The sequence below is a fragment of the Acromyrmex echinatior genome, chromosome 8, assembly GCF_024713525.1.
Source record: "Acromyrmex echinatior isolate Ae372 chromosome 8, ASM2471352v2, whole genome shotgun sequence".
In the NCBI taxonomy this organism is placed as follows: domain Eukaryota; kingdom Metazoa; phylum Arthropoda; class Insecta; order Hymenoptera; family Formicidae; genus Acromyrmex; species Acromyrmex echinatior.
Genome location: NC_141859.1, coordinates 5330240 through 5353597, shown reverse-complemented (window position 1 = coordinate 5353597; position 23358 = coordinate 5330240). Strand labels below are relative to the sequence as shown.

General features: G+C 34.9%; 1 long non-coding RNA gene across 3 annotated transcripts in view; it reads left to right on the top strand.

Moving 5' to 3' along the window:
* The window catches only part of LOC105144509 (uncharacterized), a 201089-nt gene that overhangs the window by 86674 nt on the left and 91057 nt on the right, over positions 1-23358 (top strand). For all 3 annotated transcript variants that reach the window (XR_015545850.1, XR_845935.2, XR_845936.2), the window contains exons 5-6: positions 12855-13079; positions 23267-23355. This is a non-coding gene — a long non-coding RNA (uncharacterized LOC105144509). The remainder of the gene's footprint in view (positions 1-12854; positions 13080-23266; positions 23356-23358) is intronic.

Here is a 23358-nt window from a genome sequence, read left to right as displayed (position 1 = left end):
CGCTAACGTCTAATTGACTGTTCACCAGACGCGAAGAAATCATGAACATCCCGCTGCACATCGGCCGAAAGTAATGAGAGGATAAGTGGCTAGGCCGGTATCTCGGTCACGTACCGGTAGATTTCGAGGCCACGTACCGAGCGAAACGAGCTGCGAACTCGGGTCAGATGCGGGGTCGAAGTGTCCGGAATTTCCTGGCGGAATGAACAGCCACCCACCGTCGTCCGATCTCGACCGCTTTCGCGAGCACTTCACCACTTTCGACAGTGCGGATATCAGTGAATCACTTTCCTGTGCATCAACTCGATAACTAGCACGAGTCGATCGCTTCAGTATTTCGGCATTGAAGTAGAGTTGCACTTAAGTTGATCATTCCGAAGATGATGGTAGATCTATTACAGACATTCTATTCGAAGTGCGTACTTCAAGTGCGAACGGCATGCGTTTAATTTTATTTAATAGAAAAAAATATATTTTTTTAATGGCATCTCTTTATATTTTATATAATAACTTAGTTGAGAATTTATGTAAATTTAACGATTACATTCGTCAAGTGTTGTTCAATCGATTGTAGACTCAAAGTTATGAAATATTTATTATTTAAGATATTAGATATTTATAAAAATGTGCGGCGATACTGTATAATGGCTCGAAGGAAAACAGGGATGATCTTCTACAAAAATAGATTTAAAAAATTGGTTTTATTTAAAAAACTATTTGATTATAAAATTTAAAAAAAAGTATTGCAATGTATGTACGTACACATAATTATATAACTTCATCCGTATGGATTGTTCAGTACTAAAAATTTACACTGTTAGATATCAAAACAATAATGGTATAATCTAATCCTTTGAATTAAATAACATTGTGTTATTTTTAACTTCCATGTGTCAAAATATAAATCAATTCATTTCGGTGGTTAGTTTCGAAGTAAATATCATTCATATTAATATATACAATTAGTCAATAAGAAAATAAATTTGAGTCAAATTTGATACATTTTCTTGAGTTAAATTGTTTTATTTCGTTGTTTAGTCAAATTAATTAAAATAAGTATTGGATAAGAGTGACGGTTTATATAAATGATTAAAAAATAACTCAAATTGGATATAATTTAATGTTATGAATTTAATGTATATTACAATATACATAAATTATAGATTAATAGTAGAGCTACAATCGATTTGTGGAATAATTATTTTGATATAAAAACCTCGAAAAAGAGATCATTAGTAATCAACACGCTTAGAGAGTCACATATGCAAATAAAATGCCATGCTATTTTTTAACTTTGCATAATTCTAAATATATGCAGCCAAATAAAATGTTGAATAACAACACGCTCATATATATGTGCGTGCGTATGTGCGTGTATATATTCGTGTGATAATACGTTCATGTTTAAAAAAAAAAGGAAGTATGTATAATTAAATGCTAAAATGTACGTTAAAAATGTTTTAAAATTAAAAATAAAAATTAGTTATACATAATATAATACTATATATTTTGGCACATTGCATCATAGTGTGATGATCACGGCAAGCTACTGAACAAAAAAGTCTATAAATAATCACTAGAATTTGTCAATAACGAAGACATTAAGAAAGGTAACCTGATATATATAATACTGGCCATATAATTACCTTCTCTAACTTTTCCTGCTCATCGATATATCTAGATTGATATTTCGTTTGACATTTGTTAAAGTTTTTAGTTAAATTACACGAAATAATATGGATTAATATTATAATTAACCGATCGTATATTGTTCGATCTAGCATGAATTGCATAATGTGGCTTTGGTAATTGATGGCTGAGTGCTGTTGTGCAGCAAACAGATTTCCGACCCACCTCGCTCTCGTGGCACTTGCAAAATTGAACATGCGCGCAGATCGGAAACTACAGCGGTTTCTTCGTGTTGTCGATACGCGATATACATTCGCGCTTGTTTGTGAAATCGATGACTCGGCACTCACCGAATTGCCACTTACGTTTTCGCTCAGGAAACAACATAGAGTGTTCTAATTTCATTATACTAATTTGCTCTGCCGACATTACTCACGTTGCATTTAGGTAGGTGTAGGAATGAAACGTGTTTCCCTCACGAACGCGAAAAACGAAGGAACGCTTAATTCAGCGTCAAATCAGAAAAAAATGTGTCGGTAGCTACATATGTTCCATCTCCCAAAAATTCTGCAACGCGTTTCGACAAACTCGTTCGGCCGTACTTCGATTCTCAACGTACCAAATGCGCAAATTGCTTCTCCTCACGAATTTTTTCGTTCATACTGCGAAACACGCTTCGATTTCAGGACGATGAGTCAGCGCCGCGGAAAACGCCGCTCCTCTTTCGTTTCGGAAAACAAGTCGAGAGCTTAATTGTATTACTCCCGCGTAATAGACGGGCTGCTTTGTTTCGCTGAAAATAACAAGCTCAGAAAATTCTGAAAATCACGACCTCTTCCGCTTCCGGCAAGCAAGGGAATGCTGTTTTGGAACGACTGTGTGGATAATGAAACATTACAGTATAACCAGATCACTCCTTTATTATACAGTTTATTAGCCTCGTAAATGTCGTTTATTACGTACTGAGGATTTATTCTGCCAATCAGAATGGAGTGTAAAACAAAGGCAGAAGTACGTTTCAAACTGACTAGATGTATAAAATAAAGAGTTAAGATGTATATATATATAAGAGATACAATGATTAGACTGATATAAAACTTTCCGTGAGATTTTCTTATTATTACTTTTCCAATATTTATTGTGTTCAACTGATAAGTTTGCGGTGAGAGAGGAAACTTGAAATGTTAATGCCTTCATATTTTCAGTTGATGCAAATATGAATTAACATCTAACACTTTTATTTTTAATGTATTTATGGGTTTTCTTCAGCGTACAGATTACATTTCAAAAATGTAGGTCGCAGCATTCTTTTCTTCAACTTTGATTAAAGATATATAGCTTGTCGACACGATAAATTGAAACATTAAACAATACATACGAATAATATGATGATAAATACTTAACTATTGGATAGAATCGTAAGTTTGTTCGGTTTTTCTAGTAAAATTTAAATGCAATATGTAATTGGATTTATTTTTAATTATTTAAACGTACATTTTTTTGTTGTATCTTTACGACAATCTTCTGTCTTTCATAGAATCGAATTTCTGGTGATTAGCCGAGAATGTGGAGCATCTTCAAGATCCATTTCTTTTGAACTGAATTTGGTAGGCAAACCGTTTCTGCCACATGCGTTTGGTTACAGCATCCTTTCAATATACAGTACATATTTTTTTGAATTGGATTCTTCTCTTTATAAAAGTAAAAAAGCGTCATGCGCAAAAGCACGTTATTCTTTCCATTTTTAAAACTGCCAAAATCGCCAATTGTGCGTTATCATCTTTCAGAATATATATGACATTTCATATGGTTGACAATAATTAATGATTAGAAGAGCATTTGAATCTCATCTTCTGGCGAAACTGAACGAATTTATGATCACTCAGTATATTAAATTAAACATATTAAAAAAAGTAATTGCCTGAGTTTTAATTATTAGGGATATCTCATTTTTTTTAGTCTAAACAATGTAATACCTGCGTCATAGAAGATATTATAATTATAATTAACACTAAAAGCATGTGTTAATGTTGACTATAGAAGGTACTAATTATTCTGCATGAATAAGCGTAGGCTACAATGTGCCATTGTAAGCACTAACTTATCGGACACTCCTATCTTTTTATTTTTTATACTTTTAATTACATAGTGTTTGTAATTTATGACTTTGCATTACAATGCAAAAACACGGAATTACAATCCGAGCGACGAAAAGTATCCAGATGGTCACTCTCGTGAGCGATCAGGCACCACGTTCGCGCAATAATCGCCGTTCTAGAAATGAAAAAGGTTATAGCCAGGGCAATTCCTCGCGGCATTCTATTGCAGCAGGAAAATCGTCCATTTCCGCGTACACTTTCATCCGAGAACGATAGTACCTCGTATAATAGCAAGGGGGTGGCCGGGTAGTAGGAAAAGGCGCGAGTGAGAGAAAGCGAGGAACTGCTATAAGCAATGTTCCTAAAACGAATTGTCGTCATGATCACATTCATCTCGATATATACGCTTAGTGCTGATACCGGCGAGCGTCGACAATATGATTTCGACATTTCGACGCCTGACGATTTAGCTGACATTATCTGAGCGAATGAAGGTGATAATTTCAGAATGAGAATTAAATTCACTATCTGCAATATAAGAGAAAGAAATATCGAAGGAAATAATTTATTGGGTATTGGCGATCTGCCAACTTTTAATTAAGTTTATTACACCCATTTTTTAATAAAATGAAAAAATTATGAAAAAATTATAGATTTTTAATATTTAAAAGTAATACGAAAAGTTTGGCAGTGTTTTAGAATTTGGATAAAAAATTCTTTTAATAAGAAATAGATGTTGACATGTTTTTAAAAAACAATTGAGATAAAATAAAAAAAGTTTTATTGAGAGAGAGAGAGAGAGAGAGAGAGAGAGAAAGAAACTGTACCTAATACATTCTTAAAATGATTGTTATTAAGTCGTTTTTTGATGATCATATTTTTTATTTCCTATTTGTGTAATGGATTTTAATGGAAAAATAATTATATACACTGTCTTTGTCCATTTATATATGAGGAATCTAAACAAATTGATAGATTATATTCCCTATTACATGAAGTCAATGACAAAAAGAAATTGCAATTCCACATATATGTGTTTATTTATAATTAAACATTTAATCATTGTTCCGCAACAAAGGGAAAATACCTTTAAAATAGACAATAAAATGTACGATTTATAACATTGAAATATGAATATCCTCTCAAAACTGTGTAATCACACCAATCGCTACGTAGTTCCATAAAGATCGATATTGGATAGTTGCTTATCCATCTCGTGTACGTTATGTTTGTCGTTTCTAACTAAAGCCACAGGCAAAATGCATGCTGTAATACTGCGTGGGAAGGATGCTGGGAAATAGTATCGATTCTTCGCGCCGAACGCTTTCCGCAAAAATTCAGGATTTCGGAATAAATCCTACGTGCGTGCGCGCGCGCATCACGCGTGATCGCGCGATAAATTGCGAGTTTGATTCTCTCTATTGAACATTCACTTACTTCAATGCTTGACTGTGTAACATCAACGAACAATGAAAAATACAGGAGAATAAGAAATAAATAATATATGAACGAAATTCAATAAACAACAATTTTATGTAAATAATATATCTGTTTGTGTAATTTTATAAATTTTATAAATAAATAAATATATATATATATATAATAAGTTAATATGTTATGAATTTCACGTTTCAATATTTTGTATCTCATATTTTATATCAGATAAATCAAGCTGTTTCGTATATGCTTTGAGATAAAGATCAAAACAACTCATTTGCTTCATTTCTTCATGATACCCGGCTTTTAGATTGACTTCCCTTTGTATCCATTCTTTATAATATTAAAGGCACACTCTTTATTGAAAATTCTTCTTGTTCCCTATTCTCTTTATTATATCTTCTTAGCCCTTATTATGAAACATTCTCTTTGAAGTATCAGATTTTTTTTTTATACAAATGTATATTCTTTTTCATTTCGATACTTTAATAGAGCTAATTTTTTTCTTTCAACATTTTTTCAAGAAAATAGATATTATACGAACATTGTGCAAAAATTGTCTTACATTTTTCTAGGATTATAAAATACAGATAAAAATACGTGAGAACTGATCACGTTAAATATCATCGAAAGTATTTTTGCACCCCATACAATGGTATAAATAATACAATGGTATAAAGAAATAAAAAAAATTGCCAACTGATGTATATCTTGGCTTATCTCACGATTTTCATCGATCTCGTATCGTTCAAACGAAATTGTCTTGCTGTCTCCACAGAAACCTTGCATTCATCCAGTTTGGCGGAATTGAGAGAAAAACAGAAAGAGCACGTGACAATAAGAAGAGAAAGATCTACAGAAAAATATTCCAGGGTTTTTCTTTCCGCGTAGACTGACTTGCATTTCTCATTGTTACCTTTTTCTTTTTTTTTTCTTTTTCTCTTTTTCTCCCTGCATATCTATTGGTGTCACGACGCAGAGAAATGGAAATAAGACGATATAACGATGCGTTTGTACTGAAAGGTTACCTCTTTATCATACGCAGGGAACAGGATCTTGTTATCATTGTTCTCTTTCTTATATCTCTATAAGATCTCTACTTAACAATATCGTTTATAATAAGTAGCTGCTTTTTGTTTTTGCATATTTTTTGCACTCTTTCTTTCTCCGGCATGGAAACTATTGATGATATCAGGATATTCTCCGAAGATCCTAAGTTCCACTATATTACAGCTTAATCATTTATTTAGCTTGAAAAATACTTTGGACGTAATACGCGCGTCTCACAGCTTTTACGCCAGCATGTAAGGATATGCCTCTTGTCACGTGCATCTTCCTTTCCCTTTGAGATGCCAGATGAAACTTCGCAATTGAGGCAAAGCGTGCGTAATTTTTGCATTTGTCGTGAAATTCTTATTTTAGCGTTACGATGTGTCTTCCTTGGACAATCCAAAGCGCAAAAAGACGACGCTTTTATGCGACGATACCGCTGCCGTGTCGGCCGTATTATTTTGTGTAGCGTCGCGAGAACAGCGTACGTGTCGACGCGAAAAGATAAATCGCACTTTCAAGAAAAGATTCTGCGATTTCAAAATTACACTCTACTTGAATATATGCAAACCTTGAATATATGCATCTTGTGCGATTAAAGCAATTAGAAGCGGATCTTACTGGGGAAAAATTGAATAATAAATCTAAGAAAGAAATTGATGATTTAAATTGAATTTAAGGCCAATTATTTAATTATAGTTATTATTTGATTAACGTGTCATGTAGACATTATTTTTTACTCCTACAGAAATTTCCAGTTTTGTCTTCACGGATGTTTGTCGTAGCTGTCAATAAGTATTGACAATTGCCATTACGATATTGGATATAGGATACAATATGCTTCTCCTTCAGATGAAAGTTGATACAAGTTTAATCGTGAGACGCGAACCGTACACGAGCTTTCCCAATTATCGCTTGAGCCCGCTAAATGTAACACGCGCCAGCCCTTTAGTAGATTAACCAGCAAATTTGTTCAATGAGTTTACTAATGGATAGTCTCGTTAATGAAAAATAATTCGACGCGCCTCTGTATTTCGGCGAAGATTGAGGTCACCAGTAATGGCTCAGTCTAGCGATGACCTTAGATAAGACGTGTCATTAATTATTATATTTTTCCTAATCGAGTCAGCCGCGTCCCTTTAATCGAAAATTCGAATGATTTTTGCTGTTAATGAGTACCGATGGGAAACGGCGATATGAGCTAGTTACATAACTGGTACGTCGAATTGATTACATCGGAAGGAAGAAGGAGGAAGCTAATTAAATAGTCCTTGATTAATTTGATTTTTGATATTCTATTTAATCCCATTAATTGACTCTCAGGATAAACTAATATACAAATTTACACTTCTACTCGCTCTAAAGAAATTGCCTTGTCTGCGATCGAACGCAAGGGCATTATGTGTATACTTAAAATGTAATTGTGATTGAGAGAGAGAGAGAGAGAAAGAGAGACTTCACTTATAATATAAAATGCATTACGAATCATGATCGTTGTTCGATATAATGGAACGGAAGGTCAAAGAATCGCGTAATCGAGAGACAAAGAAGTTAACGACTCTAGTCATTAGTGCTATACCAATAATTACGCTAATAATTCAAACTTAATCGTATTAACCAGTAATTGCTTCCCCAAAGGCGTCCGCGTAATATCAGAAGCGAATATACATTACCCGACGCCTGCTTCCGAAAAGTGGAAACTAATTAATATCAACATAGAGATATTACACCGGCCGGTCTGTATACGCGGAGAGTGTTCATTCGGCCATGAATTAAACCGGAACAATTTACGGGGCGGTCGGACATCACGGTGTTTCCCCGGCCCGTAAACGCAGGCCGGAGCCAGATCTGTAAACGCTTTCGTCATCTCGTCGAGAGGGATACGCATCATTATTTAACCGCAACATAATCCCGGTATCAACCACGTAGCCAGTGAAAGAGGAGGAGATACCCCTTGGGTTGTATGGAGGGGTATCACGTCATTAATCCGACTCCTTTTAGATAACGAGGCGACCCCTTTAATTCGCGCGCGCTCGCGCGTTGCCAAGCCCCTCTCCTTCTCTCTTAAGCCCTAATCCCTTCTAACAAAAATACACAGGCCGGTCATGAACCGGAGCAACACACACGGGTTCATTCGTGCTCTTTAGCTCCCGCTGCAAGCGACGCCGCTTAATCGCGTTAAAGGGTTATGAATGGTCGTGGAAAATGTATGTCCCCGTGGCGCACGTAGACACCGCCAATTAGCGCATTTAGCGTTTTTCGAGGGGAAACTACCATCGCTTTCTCGTCCCCCCTATTTATCCGTAACGGTGGCTTCGTGCTTTCCCTCTCGTTCGCTCTTTCTCATCCCTGATAACACTGAGAGTCATATGTATTGCGGTATATCCATTACACTACCGTATTTGCATCATTAACATTCTCCCTGCTTTTTGGAGCGTGGAACAAATAGTACAGCATTCGGGGGACAAAAATGGCTCGCGGGGTACACATTTACTTTACTATACTCCGTTGCTACTATTACACACTACGGCATGTTGTTATCGCGTAATTTACAGAAGATGCACAATGTACTCTAATTAACTTGTGAATTAAGTACGAAGGCGCAGACACAGTATAACGTGAATATATACCCGAATAAATATAAATAAAAATGTAAAATTCTCCTTTGTTTTCTCCTCCGACAAAAATATTTTATTGCGCAGGTGTATGCCTTGCAGAAATGATTTTGTTATTTTACCTTGCCAATTAACGCGTCGCGATGAGTTCGCTCATTGAAGCGCCGCTGAATGGAGCGTTCGGTTCAATAAGCAACCATAGCGGAAAGCCTTCGTGTCCGGAGATAAAACCAACGATGCCGAAGACAAACATCAAGAATCTCTTTTTCACACAAAACATGCTAAACTTTAGGAGATAATATTTAGAAAAAAAATACGCTCATATATCGTCAACGAACATTTTTTTAGAAATAACGGTTGTTAGAAATAACGGTTCAATTGCATAATTTTTTTATTTTGTAAAATTTGGTATAAATTTTTGCAACGTTTTTTTACGAATGATATATTGTTATTTAGATAATATTAGTTTTTTTGTGATATTTGTAACGCGCATGTTTATCATGCACATATCCTCTTAATATTGTGCTTCATAGCGTATAATTGGCAATTACTCGAGCCATAATGATAAGTACCATAACAATCAATTTAATCCTAATGTGCATACGTTTATTACGAGTAGTTTGTAACATAAATTCTAGCTCATAAATACAGAAATCAGATAAGCAAGGAAGCCATTCATGTGAAAGAAATTATACAACAATCGCGAATATAACTAAGAGAAAATGTCAGTGAAGAAACTATGACGTTGCCGACAAATTAGGACAAAACCATCAAAAACTTTGTTGATGCTTCGCGGATTAAAGCACGTTCACCTGACCGTATTTGAGACGGAATTAACGCCGGTTGCCCGACATTAACTAGTCCTCCCGCTTCTCCGCCCTTGTCCCAGTGGCAGTCCAGCAGCTTGGCAGAAACGTTTGTTTTACGACGCTAACGAGAATACACCATCTCCTCTACCCATCAAACCCGCGTGACGTGACAACACCGAGGTTAAATTCTGGGGTCGCGAGAGAAAGAGAGAGGAGAGAGAGAGAAACTGTGTGTGTATGTGTGTGTGTGTGTGTGTGTGTGAGACAATCGATACGCCCATATACATATATACTAGGCAAACCGGTGTCTCGAAGCGACCGAGCCTCTGACACCCGGGATACATTGTTTGAGATGCTGTTAGGCTCGTTCCGATCTAGTCAGCAAAGAGTCGGGGCCGCGTAGATCGATGTAACTCTCCCGCGTGAATGTCGGAGGGAATGCATGTCGCGTGGGTGATGGTGGGAATCAACAGAGCGAGAGTGGCACGGACATAGGGATGTGGGACAGCAAACGCGCTTGAGCGATAGTTTTATCACGGAGGTAGATCTCGCGAGCGATCCGATAACCGTGTTTCCGCGTGCACCAGGTGCATCAGAAGAAGCTGCTCGCAGCCAAAGGTGGACTTCGCTTGAAGCTTACGAATTCGAAGAGTAGCAGGAATAAAAAGAAAGAAAGTTGTCCATTTTTAACTTTGAACAAATAACTTTAGTAAATTTACGAATATTAACAAAACTAATCTATGTGGTACACTTACAATTACAAATTGTATGTTTTTTACAACAAATAGATAGAAAGATCAAATGAATGAGCAATTTAATCGATCTATAAAAAAATTGTTTATTAAAATAACTACAAGAAATTATAAACTAGTTGTTTATTAATATAATTTAAATGGAATTTTTCGACTATATTAAGTCTTTTTCAGTTAATTGTAATAAATAATAGAATTGATTAGAATAGAAAGATTATAAAAAGAAAAAGAATATTTAATAACAGAAAAGAATCCAGTATGCTTTAGTTATTCATGAATCCGCTACTGTGGCAGATGCCACATAAAAAAAATTGCTACATAATAGAATAAAAATATAATCAGATTAAATATCTTTAAATAAAACTCCGCAGCAAGAAGATTCCTGCTCCATTTCCAGTAGAATCTTAATATATAAATTTTTCAATTGTTCTTAATAAAGAATTATTGATTTTTCGGTCAAGGCAAAGATGATACCAAAAATATTGCATTTAAATTTAACGAGGCTAATACAATTTCAAAATTATTAATACTAAAAAGTAAAACGTTACTTTTTTTTTTAAATATGGAATTTTTTTAATAGGATTTTATTTCCTTACAATATTTACAGAAAGTTGTTAAAAATATTTATATATATATAACCTATATATATATATATATATATATATATATATATAAAAATTTTTAAATAAAAATTTTATTATACAACCTACCTATAAGTTCTACTAAAAGAACTATGAATTCTATAAGCATCTAATAAAATTTTTATTTAAAAATTTTGATAAAGGAAAATTTTTATATGGAGCAATTTTTATATGGGCAATTTTTTGTTACAAAGAAACAAAGAAAAGTATAAATTGCAAGTAAACCCAATAACTACAATTAGAGAAGTTGGAAAGTTCTATTAGACTCTTGCCATTTCTCTCTCTCTCTCTCTCTCTCTCTCTCTCTCTCTCTCTCTCTCTCTCTCTCTGAGAGAGATATAAACTTTTATATATTAACTTTACACTTAAATTACTTTTAACTTTTATCTAGTGCAATACATATATGGAGATATAATATTGAATATGATTAAAAAATGTATGGAATTTTAAATCCATTGTAAAGATGATAATATTTATGATAATACATATACTACAAATTTCATATCCAATTTTATAGAAAATTCAAAATTCAAATTTTTTTTTATCAATCGATAAAAAATTGAAATATAATTATATTTTTCTTTTATATATAGCGAATAAAATATAAGTCGGTTATGTTGCATTGTGAAAATTCTCTCCGATCTATTTATTTCTATTTCTCTTTTTTCATTGTAATTGAACGTCCCTCGTAACACTTCTGAAATTTGACGCGTTTTCCAATTGTAGTGAAAAATTCGACAAAGAGGTTTTAAATTTCAATCTCGATCGTCGTATGAGTTTAATTAATTTCGGAATTTTTATCTAAAAAGATAAACTCAATCGTGTTAATTGTGTTAACGGTGAAATATTAAACTGTAGTTTTGAATAATCGAGCATAAAATTTTATGAAAAAATCTCGCTGTTTTTATGTCAGATATTTTGAAGTGATTAAAGATCCAAGTTTTTAACTAATAAGTAGACACACAAGGTGTGGAACGCGATATAATCAAATAAATCACTGACGCTAAAGTTTGGCTGCGTCTGTAGGTGTTGCACCTGGTGCTTAGATACCGTATCTCTCTGAGACACATTTATCTTGAATAATTGATTATTCTTCTTCATCCTTTACCAATACTTTCTTAAGCAGAATTATGCTTAAATTGTGTATTTGTTTTCTCTTCTATAATCCCCGCCCTCCCCCCCCCCCTCTCTCTCTCTCTCTCTCTCTCTCTCTCTCTCTCTCTCTCTCTCTCTCTCTCTCGCAATATTCAAAACCCCTTTTCACACTTGGTTTGCTTCGCGCTGTTTGCGGTCAGCCAAGACCTCTCCACCAAATATTCAGCTTAGCCTCTAAAGGCTGCCACGAGTGAAAATATAACCTGAGGGAATTTTATTTCATTGTTATGGGACAACCTGACGTCTGGTAATGCTGTTCCCTCCGGTGAACAGAAGCTATAAGCTTACCACAAAACAGTCGGTTTACTCTCGTATTTCCCTACATACGTCGCTAACAAAATAGTCGTATGCACAAACCTTACGCGAATAACCAACATATTGCCAATAGTGCGATCATTGCCGATAGTTTTTGCGAGATACAATATTCACCGTTTGGCACAAATATTTTTCGTAAAGCGTCGAACCTTTACAACATTTTTTTTCCGTGAGGTATTGATAAAGTAAATGTATAAAGCTCAAATATTTATTTCGGTTTATCGCGAAGTTGGATAGTAATCAAAACTATGATGACCAAGGCGATGAGCCAATAAACGTGAACTGCACTGTACCTTGATGACATTGCGACGAGCTCACGATTCACGAGAATTTTGTCGATTCTGATTTTTAGCTATCCTTGGTTGCACGAATATGAGAGTCCACCGATTGTCCAGCTAGTTTTCATCGGGGCATCGGGGATCATCACGCTTGACTGCACCATCGTTTCAAGTTAGCTAAGCGCGCAGCGGCTAACTCTCGCAGAGTAGAAGATAAGGGAGGAACTCGGGCGAAGAATCCCGAGGTTCTACGACAACATGACTGCGGAGATGCTGCAGTGGATGCTGCGGATGCCAAGGTACGCTAGAAATGATACCGACTTAGAAGTAAAAGACGAAGGATGATCGAACCTAATATTTCCGTGATCTTTAACAAACTAACATAAGTATATCAGGAGAGGAAAGTTTTATTCTGTAAATCGTACATTAAAAAATTGACAAGTATTTTCAAGTGAAAATACTAGCGTGTGGGAGATCCTTGTTGCGTGCTTGTAGTTTATGTTTATATTTCATTAGTTTCCACGTAGATCCGTTCCTTACAAGGAACCGACAGTAGGGAAACGAGGTTTCGCTGTGGAGAATTCAAGTGCATTCCTAGGAGATGTGTATCCCTGTCCCGTTTTGGCAACAATAATTCGACATGGCGAACAGCCGCTCTTCGAACAACTTGTCACTTAGCTCGCCATAGTTTATACTCGGCAGTGGCTAGGGCTCAGTTACAGTCTGTTAAATTGGGGCACAGCTGGCAGCGTAGACGAGCGCAGGAGAGGGAGAGCAAATGCAGATTTTTGGCGAGAATTCTGAATAAAAGACGTACTGAAAACGTTCATATTGAGAAAATTTTATACAACAGCCTTATTAATTATGTATCTGCGGAAACTCAAAAATTAATAAACTTTTGCATATGAGTGACAAGATTTCCATCATATTTTAAAGTTTGATGAACTTGGTGACGTCACATAACACGGCTTGCATTATTTATTAGAAATGAAAAGCGGAAAATCATTCGATAAATATTAAATATATAACAAATTTACATCGAAATGGTCACGAGTTAGATAAAAGTTTAATTTGTGTTACTTACAATGAAAATGTTGAAAAATCTTTTCTCTTTAACAAAGATCTTTATACTTCTAGTACAGGTCATTTTATTGAAAGCAAAACGTACCGATGTTCTCTAAGGAGAACAGCCCAGATTACAGTGCAAGGTGATTAAATTCGCGTGATGACGAATAATCAGCGATTACCGTCGCCACAATACATATTCTGCGCAATCCCAAATGGAAGTTTCTGTTATTCGGGAGGTAGGCAATCGATACTTGGCTTCGTATTACACACATAACCACTTTAAACGATTACACGAAATGCCTGGTTGTACACATTAAATCGTATGGCCGCCGAGTCCTTTGTACGCGTTTGTACAAAAGAGCTCGTGCTCGCGATAATCATTCGCCGTTTAAATAATAGCTGTCAGTATTTCGTGGTAGCGGCGAGAGAGTAAGTTCCACGCTTGGCTAAGTTCCATGTATGTTTCTGCATCATAGTGAAGGCTCATGCTGGCGAATTTTATGCGCAATCACGTCGCAAAAAGAATAAAGGTAGATTTCATCAAATATGTACGCGGACTGTCTGCGACAATATCAATCAACCGTGAAGCACGTGTCGTTCCGCCGTACGAAAACTTTCGGATATCAAACTCATTTTGTCACCGACAGAGGATAGTAATTAATATATTCCCCGGGGATGCAAGGGACAGGAGTCCATCAGGGTTAAATACGATAGTTGTCGAGAGGCTCCGATTCAAAAGCAACTCGATTCCGAACTTTCAAAATTATTCCGTCCATAATTTTGCATTTATTATTGTATAGTAGATAGCAGATTAACCAAACCCTCGCAGATATAAATATTTCTTCTACATTTTCGTAATGCCTTTGAAAAATAAAACATCTTAATATGAAACAACACAAAAAAATAATTTCAAAATCATGTTTGCGTGATGCTTGAAAGTATTTTTTAAAATTACTTGAGATATTAAGACATGAAATGATAGAATTTTTTAGAAAAAAAAATACATTATTTTTTTAACTGAAAAATGTATGAAATATCTTTATTTTTCTTCTTATAATTCTTTTGGATAATATTTTACGAAGAGTTAATATTTCTTACAACATTTATTTTAATTTTGTTACAGTATGTTACTATTTAGAATTACTTCAGATTAAATTATGCATATTTTGATTGTTTTTTTATATTACTGTATACGTTTATATTACTGTATATTACTCTTAACATAATTTTTTTACAACTTAATTGCACGAAAATTAAATTATGAAAATAAATTTATTGAAACCTATTATATCTTTTGGAAAACCTTAAAAAACAATTATACAAGCTAATCACCTTTACATACGCACTTATTAGATGTTATATTATAAGAAATTAAAATTTAATTTTATACACGAAAATTTTAATTTTATTGCGAAAATATTCATAATCTAGTGCGAAAGGAGAATTTTAAACGAATTTATTACGCCGTTGGATTACAGTTTGATTATCTGGATGCAAGATAATTGCAGTGTTACTCATGTGCTCTTATTGCCAAACTAACGCAATCGCATAAATCACGATACGGCGCTAATTATTCTCTTTGGTCGAAATTCATCTCCTTGTGAATTATACATATAAAGTGATTTCCCGTGTGCGTCATAAATTATTTCGCGAATGACATTTCCTGTTCGTGTCTGCCTATATTGAGATGATTCCGTAAAAAAAAAAAAAAGAAAACACTAAAAATAAGTGACGCTGCACATTTTCATTTGCATCAAAACCAGTGTTGTGAGAAAAATTTCTTTTTCGAATTAATGAGACGAAATATATAAATGTTGATAACGTCAGAAATGAATGAGCGAGTTTTCGTTTTCTGTTGTGATTATAATTATTTTCGATAAAACGCAAAATATACGAACGCGCGTTACAGCACGATCATGATAAATTTATCATCACCGCAAGCACTCATTTTGCTAAATGCAAAGCTGTGATAATTCGTAGCGAGGCCGGACGCGATATTGCAAATATCCGCCGCAAATTATTTTTCGGCGGAAGCGTTTTCCTACCCACTCGCTTGTTTGGGAAAACGCGAGCGTGGCACGCGCCTGTCGGGCAAACCGACAAAAATTCAGCGACTTTTGCCGCGCATTTCCTACGTATTCGCTTCGAATTACGCCGCGGTCATTATGGTAATAACCGTTCGCGTATCTCACCGGCTATTAATTCCGGCAGCGTATATAAACCCCGTATTTATGATCGCGAACGTTGCCGATGCAACACACCAGCCAGCTGGAAGGTTGTTGCTGCTGTTACCGCTGTTGCCGTTATTGTTGTTGTTGTTGCTGTTGCTGCTGCTGCTGCTGCTGCTGCTGCTGCTGCTGCTGCTGCTGTTGCTGCATCGTGGCGCGACGTTCCACGAATGGTCGCGAGAGCCATATTAAAAGTCGGAAAATTGAAAATGAAACAGCGTCGTGCTGCGTCACTGTTCGATTGGACGTCGAGACGAGGATGGGAGGAGAAGAGAGTGCTATGTGGTGGAAACGACAGACACGCGTAGGTGCGAATTTTTCGCGTCCCTATCTCGTAAAGTCTCATCAGACTTGCGCTTTTTTTTTTTTTGCTTGTTCGCTGTTAGCGCAGCGGAAAATCGGAATATATACTGGTTTGCCACGGTCGATGATTCACCCAGCGATGACAGCTTTTATCAACGAGTTATCACACGAATCGGTCATTAAACAAGATACTTTAGGCGATAAGAGCTTCTTTTACTAATATCCTTCTCGAGGAATGTCAAGTACTGGATGATGAATTAATATTTTATAAATTATCTGTGCTTTAACTAGAATGGGAGAAATGTAACCCGATGAAAACACGACAACTCTAAGTCTCGGAACACAATAAGTATAGTAAACTTTAAGCCGTAAGCTATTGATCAATCACAGTGAGGAGAATAATCGACTTTTGGTTGGTTTCTTACGGCTTAAAGACTTACTGGACCTATTGTGTTTCATGGTTGTAAGATAAATGTATCAATTTAATAGACATGATCCAATTATTGGACGGAATAATAAAAAATTTAAATATTAAGCGTTCAAAGCGTTCATGATATAGAAGCAACTTAAAATTCTTATTAAATTTTTAAATTATGAATTTATTTGGAGTCGTAAATGTCATTAAAAGTTTAATATTTACAATTTTGTCATTTCGTCAATAATTGAATCGTATCTATTACCATCTATGAACTGGTACATTTATATTACATTCTAAAAAATATTAGTATGAATTTAACATTATGCACTGTCATGTAGGTAATTCTCACTATAATATGATGTTAATATTAACATCAACATGATGTGGATTTAACACTAGATTTTAAATCCATACTATAATGGGATGTTGATATAAACATTAGGGATTATAAATTAACATCGACATGATGAGAATTATATAGACACTGCATGATGTTAAATTCAAACCAATATTTTTAAAGTGCGTGTATAAATCATTCATTGACTACAAGAATAAATTGAACGGTAGGAGAATCCATTTCGCGTTTGATAAAACGAACTACGTTCGTTTTGCTCGTATGTAGAGTAAACTGCGTAAGAAACCGTTCTCGTCATTGACACAACAGGATTGCAATTTCGGTGCAAGTCGATGTAAGTTGAACAAAACGCGAAGCCAGAGTTTCAGCAAAAAGCGCTTCAGTAGCGAGATCAGGTAAGGACGATTTGAGAACGCGGACGTTGAACTCGCCGCACATAGGGGGATCCACAGGAAATTTCCGGGATCGGATCTTGCCTTTACGAACGCAGAACACACACGTTCGATCGCGATGGAAAAACCTGTTCGGGAGCAATGGCGCAGCTGGGAACGTTTGAGGGAATAACGAGGGAAAAAGGGCACTCCGTCTCTCTTAGCTGCGCTACGACACTCTGCCTGCTTCGGTCTCTCCCTTCTGCTCCTCCTCCTTCATCGTGCTCGGTTGGTCGGTATCACTGCTTCACGGTAGGATGGCTACCGAAAATACGAGACGAAGGGGGTAGCGGGCACAGACAGAGAGAGAATTTCTCCTTTAGTTCGCGATCTACAGAATCTCTCGTTCCTCTCGTTGCGAGCTACTCGCTTTGCTTCGCGGTAAAATCGATCGGTTATGAAAACTCGCACAATATGCGAATACCAGTTACATACCATTACCATTTCATCCTTTTTCTTTCGAAGCATCTGATATATGTTTGAATCTCGATATATACTCTTTATAGCTGTTGGATTGAAGACATGACATATTTTTTATTTATTTATTTTTTTAATTCGATAAAACTTTGAAGATTTAAAAATAATGATCACATATACTGCATTGGAAAAATATCAAAAGAGCATTATTTAGTAAATTCAACACTTTGAATTAAATATAACATTTTGTCCTTTTTAACTTCTATATATTTTTGGGTGTCACGATGTAAATCAATTTATCTCTGATTAATTTCGAAGTAAATAGTGTTCATATTAACATATGCATTTAGTAAATAATAAACTAAATTTGAGTCAAATTTATTATAATACATTTTCTCAAGTTAAATTCATATAATAGTTTGTTATTTAGTAATTTTATTTATAATAGTTTATATAATAATGAAATTTGAATGAAATTTATTACAAGTTTAATTGTTTAGTTGTATTGTTTTAGTTAAATTAGCAACATATTGAATAGAAGTAGTGGCAACCTGTTGGAATAATTAAAAATAACTTAAATTGGTTTAATTTAATTTATGAATATGCTGAACAAAAATTGCTATATGCTGCTACAAAATTTTACATAGAAATTTTTAATAATGAAATAAAAGTACAGTATAGAATGAATCATAAATTACGACTCTGACTATTTTTCGAATCAAGCATCGCGACGTCAAGTCCATAAAAATACAAAATGAGCCACTTGACCTCTTGACATGTGAATGTCATTGCGTATATGTTCGTGCCGTTGCCAAATAAGCAACGCTATCACTAATCACTCATCACTCTATCTGAAGTTTTCATACATTTGGACATCAACAAATTTTAAAATTACTCAGAAATTAAAATCGCAGTCGAAAATTTAAAAACACTTTTATTATGTAATATTATCAGCATCATCATCATCATCATCATCATCATCTTCATCATCACCATTATTAGAAGATTTAAAAAAATTTACGTAATTAAGTGATAATAAAATAAATTATGACAATGAGTTATTTTTTATTAACAATACGCGACTTGAGTTAAAATTATAGGCTTCTTTTATAATTTTATTTTTATCCCAAATTACCTTTTTCCGTGATTCGCACAAAGTAGCGAGTTTTAGGTACCTACAATACGTTCCTATATCAGATGAGTTTGCGCGATGCGTGCATCTCGAAACCTCGCGCGTCCGTTTTTCCGGCGGCGAGCTTGCACGTGCCGCATAAAGAGAAACGTCTTCATCCGACGAAAGCTTTCACGGAGATGCGGCAGGTTTCCCAAGTGAGGAGGAAGAAAAAGAGGCGTGAAAAGAGAGGGTGGATTTTACCGCGAAGACGCGGTAAAGTCTTTCTCGCCCATCTTCCCATTCTCCGCACCAAACCCTCCCGCAGCAATGCTTTCCTTACTTCCGCATGCCTAGCTTCTTTCTTCTTTACAAAATAACAAGCGATGTGAATATGTACTTTCTTTTTCTGAAGTATGATTAAAATTCTTAATTTTTAATTATTATGAATCGGAATATTTGAATAACGTGATTACCGTAGTAAAAAAATTTAGTCTAATAATCAAATTCAGTAATCCATTCCAGCGTTATAACATTTTGTTAGCATTTTGTCTCGAGGTTTTAACGACCAAGATTTCGATATATACGATTTATAACCAACAGTCTCTCCTTAAATTAGAAAAGAGAGTAAGGCAAGAGATAGCAAACAAGTTCGAACTTTATTCCGATAATGTAACTTTATCTTTCGCACGTAGACAACTACGCTGCCCATTGGGTACCCTCGTTAATTTCCCGCTCGCTTAACAATCGCGCTCGAATAATTTCGCAACCTTAAAGTCGCATAAACTTCTTTACCTTCTCCTGCTATATCTTTCCTCTCCCCTCCTTTCTTGTTCTGCGGAGTCGCATTTCAAGTCTTGTACGAGCGACGCTGTAATGATCATTATTCTCGTTACAAATTAAAATTACACGGCAATTGGGAGGACTCATTACGCTATTAAAACGTGCTCAACAATTTAACTGTCGTATTTCGTCTCGTTGCGCGATCCTTGTTACCACTACTTATACGTGATTGTTAAAACGGTAGATAAACAACGTGCATATCTCTCGAGCATAACTGTCATTAAACGAATTAAAACAATGCAGACGAGTCCGAATGAGAAACCACTGCCAGAATATATGAGTATACGTCAATTTGAAATATGAGCGCAAGTAATGTATATTCATATGTCAACATCAGATAGATACTAACGATAGACTATAAAAACCGTAAAAATCGATAATTTATTGCTTTTTTTAAATATATCAATTTATACTATAGATAACATTATACGAATGTAATATTGAAATCGTGTGTACTATAGCTCGTATATCGGATGCATAATATTATGCGCGCACAGAGATCGATACATTAAAAGGAAATACGTTGCAAAATTTAAAAATAAAACCTTTATTTAACGGAATTGATTGGTCTAATTGAAGAAAAATTGAGAAGGAAAAGAAAAGAAAAACTATTCTTCGCTTCTCTTGACATGTATTTATCATTTGCAAGTTTTGTATTTAAACACAAAATGGATTTATATTTTCAGCTCTTTCGAATAACTGTGAGCTATTTTTATGAAACATTTTTCAAATTGTACTATTATCAAAATAGACTTATTTTATTATTCCTATAATCGGATGAAAGTTGATGAGGTTGCCGTTAAAATTGAAGAAGAGAACAAAGAATTTTTATCAGAGCAGTGAAGGAAAAAGAAGCTGCGACATATAATGCATCGTAGACGTAGTTGACGCCCATAGGAGTAGCCCCGACAACTTTTCTCATTACAGCGATCGATGTCGACCCAATTAAAGCTAACTTTGCAGCGCAATAAAAAAGCGGAAGGGTATCAGAGCCCGAGAGAGAACGAATGGAATAGATCGGAGTTTGATTTTGACGAGGATGCAGATATCGGCGATGTATTATGGAAAGACGAATGGAAAAGAACACAAGGAAGAGAATCTGAAAAAGAGTAGAGAAGACTCAACGACCCCGATCGATCTATCGCAAGTCAAATATCACGTCGGAATACATTCCAGTGCGGGTTTACATATGACATTTATTTTACGCTATTTATGTCAGAAGAAATCCAATATCTAAAATACCAGCGTGACGAGTACAGGAATTTTCTCAACATCAACTATCTCAACTATAAGATATTTCTATCGATATTTTCATATCGAGTCATACGAATTATCATCGTATTTTTAAACACTCAAAAAGTGCACTATTTAATGAATGCCAACATCAAGAAGTATTGGCAGCTATTTCTAAATCAAATTCATTTTTTCGTATAAATTTAAACATTCTCGCTTATATTAATGAAAAAAAAAAAGAAACTGCAGTGTGTATACTTGATGTGAATACTTCAAATTTTACTCTTTGGAGTATCAGTTTTTTATCGATTGTTGATTTTGAATAAATATGTAGAATAATATTTCGATCATATCCTTGTAATTAATAAATTTGGTATTAATATATGCAGAGCTGAGCATGTATTTGAAATATTTTTATTAAAACACAACATTTGCAATACAAATGTACTTTGTATTTTAGCGGAGTATACGAAAGTATTACATATTTTATATTTAAAATCGAAAGATTAAAAGTTTTTTTGTATTTCGTAGTTTTTTTGTAATTTAAATAATAAGATTGATTGTTAATCTTAGCATATAAAATACAAAATACTTTTATAAGCTTCGCTAAAATATAAAATATAAAATACAATTATCTTAAAAATGTTGTTTTGAAATAAAAGTATCTCAAATACATGCTCAGCCCTGAATATTTATATGTATTATAAAAAATTTTATAATAATATCTTTTAATACATCATATATAAGAAACTTTATAATAATATCTTCATAATGAAAGCATCATATAATTTTGAAACGCTTTCCATTTATTTGACAAAGGAAAAAAACGGGAAAAATATACACAAGAGAGTAACTGATGCTGATATTTATTTCAAACGTGTATAAATTTTACGCGGACGCATACATATAGTTTTCTCCCGCATTTAGTAGACCGCAAAAAACCGTGGCGTTTTCTTGCATGATCGTTGCGGGATAATGGGGGAGAGAGATCGAGAGTAGTTTCTTGCCTAACTCCCGACTCCCGAGGGTAGTCCACCACGCCTTCCTCATATCTTCTCCCGTTCCAACAAACCTAACAAGAAGATAGTAGAACGCTTCGACCGAAACTATCTCCGTTACTCCAAAATCTTCTGTGGTTTGCTAGTTTTATCCGCATTTTCTACTCGTTAAGTCTTCAATATTCATTGTAACCGAAAATGGATATAGCACGATGATCCTTGCAAAATAGGCAGAATACTTCATCTATGAATAGATGAGCAACGAAACTTCTAAACGCTCTTTTTTACGCATGTGTTTATCTCCATTTATCTTCCCAAAAGAATCCGCATCCCCTCAAGATGCGCGCCTATCCCTCACGCGAGCAATACAATCGTGAAAGTCACTGTACGTACTTGTGCGTTACCGCATATCTCTTGCATGCATTTCGGCGTGATCTCTCACGAAAGTTTTCTACCATCGCGCTAAAGCCCGCGACGGATCGATAAAACCCTCTGCAGTACCCCAAGCCCATGTTTATTCGGCTGTATCCAAGATGTGAGTGTCCCATTAGCTGCACGTATCGCCGCTACTTTATTTTCATCAGTTAATGCAAGCAACGTGTAATGCTCCAAGGTGCACGGATTACGCGACGCCACGACATCAAATATTTGTCGACACAATCGACGCAACGAATCTTATTCGACGTGAGCGTATACATGGTGCATGCATATGAATGGCTGTATAACAAAATTACGAAGTATAGAGATGTGTGAATATTTTCAAGGAATCCGAGGGAATCTTTCTTCCTTTTTTTCAGCACTCGCGCGCAAAACATGTTGGAAAAATAATTTTTTAATTAGAAAGTTATCTCAATTTAAAATTTAAGTATTAATTCAATTAGATTGTCTTTCTTGTTTTACATGTTTTATATAGAATTTTTTTTTTTAATATTTATATTGTAAAATTTTGAAGAAAAATTGTGTCAAACAATCAAAAATTTGTGCGCTACAAATAGATAATTCATTAGTTAGGATTTATGTAAATTATTATATTTTTCGGTAATTAGTGCATACATTATTATAATTAATCTGTTTTTTCAAGGGTTTCCTTGAGTGCGAAAAGGAGAAAGAAGAATGGTGGGGAAATGAGAAGGCATCGGACGACTTAATTACGACCGCCGCATTATATCCGTG